Raw genomic sequence first — 13,028 nt, 5'->3', positions numbered from 1 at the left:
TTGAGACTCCTGCATTGTCACCGCTGTGGCTCTGGTTGCTGCTGTGCGGCATAGGTTCAATCGCTGGCCCAGGAATTCCCACATACTGCCTGTGTGGCAAAAAAGAAAAAAAAATACAAAAAAAGAAAACAAGAGAGAACCTGAAATAAATGTTGCAACTCTCATTTAAAAAAAGAAAAAAAGAAAAAGCGAGATGGGCTTTTCTCTGAAAGGAACCATGATTTTTTTTTGGAATTTTTATTTTTAAGGGCTGTACCCACGGCATATGGAGTTTCCCAGGATAAGGGTCGAATCAGAGCTGCACCACTGCCACAGCAACACAGGATCCAAGCTGTGTCTGCAACCTACACCACAGCTCACAGCAAAGCTGGATCATTAACCCACCGAGCAAGGCTAGGGATCGAACCCACGTCCTCATGGATGCTAGCCTGGTTAATTACCACTGAGCTGTGACAGGAACTCTGGAAACATGATTTTAACGAGATCTAGCTGTTTTCTGTCAAATGACAAAACTAAAACAATTTATAGGATGAGTTTGATGCTCTTTATTCAAGGGGAAACAATCCATGGACTGGGGGAGGGGATTTGGGGCAAGAGTGTGCTTTCTAGAACATTAGAAGAAACAACCAGGAAATAGGACATGATGAGCTGGAGCCACAAAGCATTTAGGACTAAAGGGAGCATTTATGAGAATATGAAAGTTTGGTTTGCTAACGTGTCACCCTGGGCAGCTGCAACTGGCTCCATCACAAGCCTAGAAATGGATTTCAACACCACTGTCTCTGAAGTGAGGGTACAAAGAAACAGGCCAAAACTGCACAAAGGACACTTCATTGTTAGATACAAAGTCCTTCCTGATCATGTGAGACTTCTTGGAGCCTAAAGCATTTTAAAGAGGGAGACTCTATTAGTCACAGAGAATACTGCCAGAGCTGCCGGCTGCAGCAGGCGAGGCAAAGAAGGACAAAGGACATTCTTCGGAAAGATGTGGTGTTGGAGAAGAAACAGTGGGGCTTGGCTTAGGGCTTTTTCTTTTTTGCTTTTTAGGGCTGCCCCTGTGGCATATGGAAATTTCCAGGCTAGGGGTCAAAACAGGAGCTGCAATTACGCCACAGCCACAGCAATGCCAGATCCAAGCCGTATCTGTGATCTACACCACAGCTCACAGCAACACCAAGTCCTTAACCCACTGAGTGAGGCCAGGGATTGAATCCGCCTCCTCATGGATACTAGTCGGGTTCATTAAGGCTGAATCACAACAGGAATTCCTGGCTTGGGGCTTTTCCTTTGTCCTGGGAAAAGTCATTCAGGTTTGAGGTCATTGAATGGAAGCACGATGATGGTTAAGTTGTAGGCTGAACTGGATCCAGAGAATGACAGTTTCAGCACTCTCAGAAAACACATGGGAATGGTTCTCTCACTTTTCTTTGAAACCTGCAACATCATTTTGGGTACAGCTGATTCTTTTATGCCAGCGGCCAGCAGCTCTATTCAGGGCCAATGGCATTATCTGCCACTTCAACAGGAAGCAGTTAACACCAAGGGAAGGTAAGAGGCGGGCCTATGCAAGGGCATTTTTGGAAATTCCAGGGGTAGCTGGTCAAGTCAACAAGGAGGCTTCCTGAATAAGTAACAGGTCTCTTTCTGTTCATATGCTGAATCAAGTTTTTGAGCATAAGCTGGGCTTCCACTGCCACTGGGGAAAGCTAGAGCTGCAGCCCCTTTCCAAAGCCATGCCTGCTGATGAGAACAGCATGGCACAGACATGCAAGCAAGCATGTCAGTCACCACTGTAGAGCACAGGGAATTCTATCCAGTCTCTTGGGACAGGATGGAAGATGATACAAGAAGAGGAATGCATATATATATATATATATGTATGTACGACTCGATCACTTTGCTGTACAGCAGAAATGGGCACAACACTGTAAATCAACAATAGTAAAAAAAAAAAAAAAAATATTGAAGATCCTGTTGTGGCACAGCAGAAATAAATCCGACTAGGAACCAGGAAGTTGCAGGTTCAATCCCTGGTCTCGTTCCGTGGGTTAAGGATCTGGCATTGCTGTGAGCTGTGGTGTAGGTTGCAGATGAGGCTCAGATCCTGTGTTGCGGTGGCTGTGGTGTAGGCCCCCAGCTGTAGCTCTGATTCAACCCCTAGTCTGGGAATCTCCATGTGCCTAAAAAAAAAAAAAAAAAAGTCAGTGACTGATGCCCTATCAATAGTTGGGCTGAATGACTACACACCAGGAAAGGAAGACAACTAACCACACTTGGGTTTTTCGGTTGAATTTCTGGGAAGAGTATTTTGGACCAACACCCCCCCTCCCCCCGCCCCCCAGCCCACATACACATACACAAAGTTCCCTACTTTGGATGGCATTTCTTTTTATTCAAATAATAGTGATTATGATGATACCAGCCAAATAACTTATTAGAGCTTTATTCCGGAGGGGCATTGCATAAAATGCTTTACATAGGCTATTTCATTTCATTGTCATACCAATTCTATAAGGTAAGTATTGTTGTCCTCAGTTGATCTTATTTTATTCTTTTGGCTACATCTACGACAAGAGGAAGTTCCCAGGCCAGGGATGGACCCCACACCCCAGCAGCGAGCATAGCAGTGAAATGCCATTCAAGACAGGGAACTTTGTAGGGGTTAGGGTTCCGAACTGCTCTTCCCAGAAATTCAGCTGAAAAACCAGAGTGTGGCTAGTTTTCTTCCTTTCCTGGTGTGATGTCATTCAGCCCAGCTATTCACAGGACATCAGTGACTGACATTCGTTTTTCTTTTTACTAAAGTGGAGTTGATTTACAATGTTGTGCCAATTCCCTTCACCCACTGAGCCATCAGGGAACTCCCTCATTTTATAAAAGCTTGAGCTCAGAGAGGTTCTATAGAGAACCCAGAACCTAAAAAATGTCAGAGAATTTAGTTTAATGATGTGCTTCCTTTTTTTGGACAGTGTCCATTCTCCTGGCTTAGTTACACCGTATGGTGTTCATTCATTTGTTCATGCCTTCATCCATAAAGTTAGTACTGGGTGCACCCTCTGTGCCAAGTGTTGTGTTGGGCATTTCGGAAACAGCCATGAACCAGACAGACACTGTCTTGGCCCTCATGGAACTTAGACAGATGCACATGAGGGGAGGCAAGCCTCCCTCAGCATTTTACTGGATCCCAAAGTAAAGATGGATTGACAGGGAAGCAGAGAGACAAATTGGGATACATTCACAAATCATCATAGGACACTGCTACCATGGAATACTACTGAGTCAATAAAAAGAATTGTGCTGCTGGTGCATCCAACAGCATGAACAAATCTCAAAAGCATTATGCTCAGTGAAAGGAAGATAGTGCCCGCTTCGGCAGCACATTCGCTAAAATCGGAACAATGCAGAGAAGGTAAGCATGGCCCTTGCACAAGGATGACATGCAAATTCAGGAATCGTTCCATGTTTTTAGAAAAAATATTTTTTATTTATTTTGTTTTATTTTATTTTATTGTCTTTTGTCTTTTTAGGGCCACACCCAAGGCATATGGTAGTTCCCAGGCTAGGGGTCCAATCAGACCTGCAGCTGCCAGCCTACACCACAGCCACAGCAATGCCAGGTTGCCAGGTCTGAGCCGCGTCTGCGACCTACACCACAGCTCATGGCAACGCCGGATCCTTAACCCACTGAGCGAGGCCAGGGATCGAACCCGAAACCTCATGGTTCCTAGTCAGATTCATTTCCACTGCTCCACGACAGGAACTCCTGTTTTTAAAATAAAAATCATTAAAAATAAGAAAAATAAAAATAAAAAAGAAGGAAGATATAAACCATATGCTATGTGATTCCACTTATATAAGTCAGTAGAAAAGGCAAAAATCATAGTGATAGAAGCCAAATCAGCAGTTGCCAGAAGCCAAAGGTTGGGAATAGAAAGAGACTGATGACAAAGGGCAAAAGGAAATGTTTGGGGGTGATAGAAATAGTCTGTACCTTGGTTCTGTGGGTGGTTATGCAACTGAACACATTTGTCAAAACTCAGTGAACTGTATACTTAAAATTGGTGAAGTTGGAGTTCCTGTCGTGGCTCAGTGGTTAACAAACCTGACCAGTAACCATGAGGTTGCCGGTTCGATCCCTGGCCTCTCCCAGTGGGTTAAGTATCTGGCATTGCCTTGAGCTGTGGTGTAGGTTGCAGATGTGGCTTGTATCCTGTGTTGCTGTGGCTGTGGTGTAGGCCGGGAGCTGCAGCTCTGATTTGACCCCTAGCCTGGGTACCTGCATATGCCATGGGTGCAGCCCTAAAAAGCAAAATAAATAAATAAATAAATAAATAAATAAAATTGGTGAAGTTTATTGTATGTAAGTTACAACTCAATCAAGCTGACTTAAAAAAAAAAAAAATTAGGAACCTGGGATCGACATCCCACCCTCTTCCACTAACATGCAAGATGACATTAGACAAAACACTGAATCTATGTTTTGATTTTTTCTTTTATAATATGAAGCTCATGAGACCTGTTCTGCCTCTTTTATTACTACGTCAAGAGAACTGCCGAGGCGCAGGAAAAATTTACATGGCATCCCATGTATTTAAATATGTATTTATTAAATATGTATTAAATGTGTGTGTATTAAATATGTATTTCCATATTTAATGGAACTTAACTGTTGCTCTTCCCTCCCTGAGGACTATTCTATCTGAATTCTCAGGGGCCTAGAGTGAATTTAATTTCATGGGTTTCAGGACATTTTGGTGTTTGACCTCTTGAAAGAAGGGCAGTGGCGGAGGCTGTGACAGGCTTTCGAGTCCTGGGTCCACGTATTTCAGAAGAGACCCAGCCATCTGTTTGGGGTTTGGACCATCAAGTGGCTGAACAGATGGAAGCAACATCTTCTGAAGCTCTTTGCCAGTGACCACACATCCCTGCAGAGGGAAGAGATCCAGGGACCCTGCCCGGCTGGATGAGAGACAGATGCTGAGGGTGGGTCCATGGAGCCTGGTCACAGAACACAATAAGCAATCGATGGTTGGCCACGTGTTCAGAAAAGCGCTTTGGTCCTTATCCAGGGATGTATCTCTTTAGTGCTGACTGTTTTCCTGAAGAAGCAGAAACATTCTCTTCCCAATGCTGAATGCAATTCTCATGTCACCATTTTTTATTATTTATTTTAGGGCCACATTCACAGCATATGGAAGTGCCCAGGCTAGGGGTCAAATCCGAGCTACAGTGGCCGTCCTACATCAGAGCCACAGCAACGGCAGATCCAAGCCATGTCTGTGACCTACACCACAGCTCACGGCAACGCCAGATCCTTAACCACTGAACAGGGCCAGGGATCGAACCTGGGTCCTCATGGATACTAGCTGGGTTCAATACGGCTGACGGCAACCCCAGATCCTTAACCACTGAACGGGGCCAGGAATCGAACCTGGGTCCTCATGGATACTAGTTGGATTCGATACGGCTGAGCCATGAGAGGAACTCCCACCATTTTTTATTTTATTGAATTTATTTAAGTGTTCAAAAAATCACCAGTTTTTACACTATTCCTATGAGTGGCCAGAAAAATCCATCTTGACATATTAATCATCCACCTGGTATTTGATCCAGTTCCCCAAATTCGCTTGGTCCCAGGCTGGGTGCTAAAGAGAAAAACAGGAAGAATATTGCATATTCCTCATCCTTGAACTTAATGTTTCCTGAGAATTCAGCCTCTTCATTTAGTGGGTCAGGAAAAACAAAACATTTATTACATGAAAAGATGCCCATTATGAAGCATTTCATAATTAGAATATTTAAAAATAGAAAAAACTCATGAATTCCACTTCTGACATATAGTCTATTCCCTTATAGCTTCTTATTATTTATATATGCATATTTTACAATAATATAAACTCTTATTGATGGAAATCTTGGCCACCAGAGCTCTCAAGGAGTTACTGGGTTGTAATGGCACCTATTTTTTTTATTTCTAGATTATCCTTCTCTAGAATGGCCCTTTGTGCCTAATGCTCTCACAACAGATTGCCCCACTCAAAATACAATGGATACTTGGATGCCTCAGCTTTTTAGGGAGTCATGTCCATTAAGCTTTCCTATATTCAAATGAACAGTTACTCAGTGCAAAAATCTAGAAGACACAGCAGGATGAAGTTACCTTTAATCCCACCACCAACAATAACCATGGCATCTTGGGCTATGTCCTAGATCTCCCCCTGCCATGCTTATTTTTCTTCGTACAAATATTAGTTACATTAGGTTTCTAGCATGGCTCCTACACGGCTCCCCATGTTGGTAGCTATTCCTCCGCAGCATGCTTCTCAGTGGTTGCATATAATTCTACTAAGTGGATGGGCTGGAGGTGAACAGCCAAGCCTGTGCTGTGTGGAGGTTATTTCCAGTTGACTCTGCTTATCGCAAGCAATGCTGCCATAAATAGCCTTGCATGTGCAGGTGTGTGTACCTTCAGTTATTGCCTCAGAACAAATTCCAATAAGTGGAAGTGCTGAGTCCAATTGTTCTGAGTTGTATTATGTTTTGAAAAGAATATAATCACCAAAGGTCTCCAGTTTTCTCACCCTCTGAAAGCATGTATAGAAGGGTGAAGGTGGTTGGAATTCCTTTAGCCGTAGACCCTGAGAATGCAGGAGGTAACTCTTCAAAAAGGAAGCAAAGGAATTGGGCTCTGGTTTGGCGGCGTACAAAAGGCAACACAAAAGCAGGAAGTATTAGCATTCACGACATGGGACACAGCAATGTCCACTCTTGTTCTTTGTTAGATGCTGTGATCCAAGTAAAAATACATTTACCAAGAGAGAAAATACATTTCCTGTAGTAGACCCTTTAAATGGGATAATGGCTAGGATAATGGCTAGAACAGGTATCTTAAGAGAAAAAGAAAGTCACGCTGTGTTAACGGTGTGCTGCAACCAGAATAGAGCCAGTCTTAGCATCATTAAATCACTTAATCTTCACCCAAGCCTTTTGATCTATGTTAGGGACTGAATGTACGCCCCCCCCACCCCCACCCCCCGCCACCTGCTGCACCTCACCCATTAAATTCAAATACTTTAGTCCTAACCCCCAGAGTGGCTCTATTTGAGGATGAGGGTGTCTAAAGAAGTCCTGAAGGTTAGGAGTTCCTATCATGGCCCAGAAGAAACGTATCCGACTAGGAACCATGAGGTACCGGGTTCGATCCCTGGCCTCGATCAGTGGGTTAAGGATCCGGTGTTGCCGTGAGCTGTGGTGTAGGTAGCAGACGCGGCTTGGATCTGGCATTGCTGTGGCTGTGGCATAGGCCGGCAGCTATAGCTCCATTTAGACCCCAAGCCTGAGAACGTCCATATGTGCGGCCCTAAAAAGAAAAAAAGACAAAAAAAAAAAAAAAAAAAAAAGAAGAATGCATGAAGGTTAAATGAGGCCATATGGGTGGAGCCTTGATGCTCATAAGAAGAGACACCAGGGCAACGACAGTCTCTCTCTCCGTAAGTGTGCATCCAGGAAAGGCCATGTGAGGACAGAGCAAGAAGACAGCCACCTACAAGCCAGGGAGAGGGCTCTCACCAGAACCTGAATTTGCCAGCACCTTGATCTTAAATTTTCCAGCCCTCCATTACTGTGAGAAAATTAATTTCTGTTCTTTAAACCACCGGGGCTATGGTATTTTGTCACAGCAGTCCAAGCAGGCTAATACCACGTGGGGACCATTATTGTCACCTATGTTATAGATGAGAAAACGTCAACAAAAATTAATAGTTTGCACAAGGTCGACCAGTAAGCCATAACCAGCTTTGAAGTTCACCTCTCTTTGATGTCCACTTTTTCTCTGCTTTATCTCTGTGACTCCAGAGTAGGGAAAATTGGTGACTGCCCTTTGAGTGTGACCTGGGACCCTCTATTCAGCCCCTTAGGTCCCAAAGCATGTCATTAACCGTCTGTCTCTGTTCCTGAAAAGCCACTGTTAAAGAATCCAGCATTTCAGAGACTCCTCTCTTTTTTTGGACTCCCCTGTCCCATGAAATTCTGAAACCCAGAGTTCCTGTCATGGCTCAGCGGTTAATGTACCCAACTAGCATCCATGAGGATGTGGATTCAATCCCTGGCCTCGCTCAGTGGGTTAAGGATCTGGTGTTGCCATGAGCTGTGGTGTAGGTCACAGACTTGGCTCAGAACCTGCATTGCTGTGGCTGTGGTGTAGGATGGCAGCTCATTTTCCATTGAAATCAATTTTTACTAGCAATTATCTTTTGAAATATCTAAATAACTTACAGCAACACCAATGTACAAACGGAAGCCCTAGCTTTAGCGTTACAAACACACACAAATAGAAGTTTATTCGGTCCCTGCCCTTGCTCAGTGGGTTAACGATCCGGCGTTGCCGTGAGCTGTGGTGTAGGTAGCAGACGCGGCTCAGATCCTGCGTTGCTGTGGCTCTGGTGTAGGCTGGCAGCTACAGCTCCGATTTGACCCCTAGCCTGGAAACCTCCATATGCTGCAGGAGAGGCCCAAGAAATGGCAAAAAGACAAAAACAAAAACAAAAAAAACATGGTCTGAAATCTTTTGTGAGTGTGTGTGTCCACATGGATATTTATTAACAGCAAGAGCATTAGAGGAATCATGCCTGGCTTGCAAGTGTTGATGAGACACAAAACAGGAAAAGTCATACTCCATATACGTATTTCTCTTGACATGTATCCCTAGGTGGTCTTTCATGTTAATGCAGTTTTCATGAAGGGGCTTAAATTCTTAGTAGGACCTCAGATTCATGATGTTTTATGATTGGAGGACAAGTCACTTAACTTCTTGGAGCTTTGGTTTTCTTACCTGTGATAGTATGTCATACCTTGATGATTAACATCTCTGATTCTAGAGTTCCCCCTGTGGCATAGGGGGTTAAGGATCCAGGGTTGTCTCTGTGGTGACGTGGGTTCAATTCTTGGCCTGGTGCAGTGGGTTAAGGATATGGTATTGGCACAGCTATGGCTCAGATGCCATCACTGGCCAGGTAGTTTCCATATGCTATGGATACCAAAAAACCCCCAAACAAACAAACAAACAAAAAACCCTCAAATTCTAAGAATATATAATGTTGTGAATAAACTTCTATTTGTGTGTGTGTGTGTTTGTAACGCTAAAGCTAGGGCTTCCGTTTGTACATTGGTGTTGCTGCTGTGTTTAGACTGTTGAATACTCCCTGAACGGAAATCTGTCTTTTTGGTCTTACATGGTCCACAAGAGGGCGCCCACTTTCTAGCGAATCAGACATTAGTTATAGCCTTGGTGTCACAGAAATCCCTGTCTTAAATTTCAGAAATTCTGGTAAGCACAGGATGATAAGCAACTTTGTGCTGTAAATTATTTATATATTTCAAAAGATAATTGCTATTAAAAATTGATTTCAATGGAAAAAAAGAATATCTTCCCCAAAAATGGGATGAATTTGTGATTTTACCCATGATGTTTGAGAAATGATATATATAAAATATGTATAGGAGTTCCTGCTGTGGCGCCAGTGGAAACAAATCTGACTAGGAACTATGAGGTTTCGGGTTCTATGCCTGGCCTTGCTCCATGGGTTAAGGATCCAGCGTTGCCATGAGCTGTGGTGTAGGTTGCAGATGCAGCTTGGATCCTTCACTGCTGTGGCTATGGCACAGGCCGATGGCTGTAGCTCCGACTTGACCCCTAGCCTGGGAACCTCCATATGATGCGGGTGCGGCCCTAAAAAGCAAAAATAAATAAATAAATAAAAATAAATGGAATATGTATGAAGCTAAGCTAGCAGTTCTATTCAACACTATAGAGAATTCCCAATTCCTTAAGTTATCAACTTCTTACTTAATGGTCATGCTTCCCAGTTACTTCTGTTTGATCTGCCTCAGAGGGTTGTTGGGGAGACTAATTTAACATGTATGAAAATGACTTGAAAAGCTACTAAAATCGCAGGCTACTCTTATTAGGAGAAGTTTATTGCCAAAAAATCAGGGCTTGGGATATGTGTTAATTATCCTAATTATAATTATATATTTGTAGCAGAAAAATACTCAAATGACATCATAAAAGATCCAGTTTTTTTCTTCTGGAAATGTATTCATTTGAAATTCTCATCAAACAGAAGAAAAGTGCCTACATTAGCAGCATGTGCACAAACGCATCATACTTTTTATGCTTTTGATGGTGATTATTAAAAAAGGTCAAATGCTCTTATTATAAAAAAATGATTTGAGGCACAATTCTTTAGAAAAACACCAAAACATTTTAGAGAACAGCTAAGCAGTTTTGAGGGAAGACGCTTGTCACCACATAGAGAAGTTGAATCAACAATGCCCGCTTAGAGGTTTCGGTCAATTATCACAGGGTCCAGTGATGGGGAGCAGTGGTGGTGAAGGGGGTGGAGCAAAGCTGATAGAGAAATGGGGGGGGAAGAGAAAGGAGTTGGGGGGTTTAGTGGAGGGGGTGGGCAGAGGACAGACAAAGAGAGAGTTGATGGGACCCTGTGGACAGGCAGACATTAAGTCAGCCCCTCAGACACCAGAGAGCAGCTGCCAAGCACAGCAGCCACTCAGAAGTCACATCAGGCTGTCACGGGAAGATATTCATGTTCTGAGAGATGACATTCCAAGGGCCCACATCACATATATCAGGTTGTGGAATTGATAGAAAGAACATAGGCTTCTTCAACATGGGTCTGAGTGACTTTACCTGGAATCTAATATATGGCACAAATAAACCTATTTGCAGAAAAGAAACAAACTCATGGACATGGAGAATAGACTTGTGGTTGCTAGGGGTGGGGTGGGGGGGTAGGAGGGACTGAGAGTTTGGGGTTAGTAGATGCAAACTATTGCATTTGGAGTGGATAAGCAATGAGATCCTGCTGTGTAGTCCTGGGAACTATATCCAATCACTGGTGATGGAACATGATGGAGGATAATGTGAAAAAAAAATGTATATAAATGTATAACTGGGTCACTTTGCTGTACAGCAGAGATTGACAGAACACTGTAAATCAACTATAGTAAAAAAATATATTTTTAAAAGAGAGAACATCGGGAGTTCCCTTTGTGGCTCAGTGATTAATGAATCCGACTAGGAACCATGAGGATGCAGGTTCGATCCCTGGCCTCATTTAGTGAGTTAAGAATCCGGCATTACCATGAGCTGTGGTGTAGGTTGCAGATGCAGCTCGGATCCCAAATTGCTGTGGCTGTGGTGTAGGCTGGCAGCTGTAGCTCTGATTCAACCCCTAGCCTGGGAACGTTCAAATGTGGCCTTAAAAAGCAAAAAAAAAAAGAGAGAGAGAGAGAGAACATCAATTAATGCCTCTGAGGCTGAGTTTGGTCAGGTATAAGATAAGGATAATGAAACCTACCTCTCAATGTTGCTGTAAGGATTTAATAAATTAATACAGACAAAGGCACTCATGCTAAGTACTACAGAAGCATCATCAGGCTCCTCCTACCTCTTCATCCTCATTTTTCTTTTATGGCCACACCCATGGCATATGGAAGTTCCCGGGGCCAGGGATTCCAATCCACAGCTGCAACCTATGCTGCAGTTAAACGTTGCATCCTTTAACCAACTGCACCAGGCTGGGGATGGAACATGTGCTACCACAGGGAGCGGCCTCTGCAATTTGATTCTTAACCTGCTGGGCCACATCGGGAACTCCCTTCATCATTATTTTTATCTTCATCATTATCACCACATATTATTTTTCTTGTAAGGCTTGATGACAGAAATCCTTAAATGGATGTCCTAGCTAAAGGCTTGTGTGCCTTCCCACGCATGAAAATGAAATTAAAAACAAAACTCTGATGAAGTATGATAACATGCATCAACCCTGTGGCCCAGTAATTCCACCCCTAAGTATTTACTGCAAAGAAGTGAAAATAGGTAAATAAAAAGTTGTAAACCCAGAGTTCACTGCTGGGATTTATTTTTTGGTTTTTGGTTTTTTGCAGTAAGAATATTTAACATTAGGTCTAGCCTTTTGACAAAATTCTAACTGCAGAAAACAGTATAGTCTTTTTGTTTTTTTTTTCTCTCTTGGTCTTTTTAGGGCCTCACCCCAAAGCATATGGAGGTTCCCAGGCTAGGGGTCTAATCGGAGCTACAGCTGCTGGCCTACACCACAGCCACAGCAATGCCAGAACCGAGTCGAGTCTGCAACTTACACCACAGCAACGCCTGATCCTTAACCCACTGAGCAAGGCCAGGGATTGAACCCGAAATCTCATGGTTCCTAGTCGGATTCATTTCCACTGCGCCATGATGGGAACTCCCAAAACAGCATAGTTTTGCATTTTTTTTTTTTTTTGACTGTGCCTATAGCATGTGTAAGTTCCCGGACCAGGGATCAAACCCACATTACAGCAGTGACAACACCAGATCCTTAACCTGATGAGCCACCAGGGAACTCACAAAACAGAATTCTTAACCACAGGTGCAGTGTTGCACAGTAGATCTCTGGAATGAGATCATCTTGCATACATGAAACTTAATTCCCAGTGAACATCAGCTTCCAATTTCCCTTTTTCCCTCGGATCCAGGCAGCTACCATTCCACTTTCAACTTCTATGAGTTTGGCTGTTTTACACACCTCACTAAGTGGAATCAGGCAGTATTTGTCTTCTGTGACCGGTTTAACATCCTCCATGTTCACCCATGTTTTTGCATATTGTAGGTTTCCTTTTTAAGGCTCAGTAATATTCCGTTGTGTGTATTCACTACATTTTCTTTATCTATTCATCTATCAATGGACATGTAGGCATTTTCCATATCTATGGTTCTTATGACTAATGCTTTATTGCAGTTCTAATCATAAGGGCCTCAAACCAGTAGCAACCCAAATGTCCATCAAGTGGTGAATTAATAAAAAAAAAAATTGTGCATCATTCATCCAGGAAACAACTACTGACATAATCAATAATATAGATGAATCTCAAACACAATGTATTGAAAGATAGAAGCCAGACACTAAAAAATGACCATTAATGATTTCCCTAGATGAAGTTCAGAA

The sequence above is a fragment of the Sus scrofa genome, chromosome 7 (genome assembly GCF_000003025.6).
Source record: "Sus scrofa isolate TJ Tabasco breed Duroc chromosome 7, Sscrofa11.1, whole genome shotgun sequence".
Classification (NCBI taxonomy): Eukaryota; Metazoa; Chordata; class Mammalia; order Artiodactyla; family Suidae; genus Sus; species Sus scrofa.
This window is presented reverse-complemented; position numbering follows the sequence as displayed.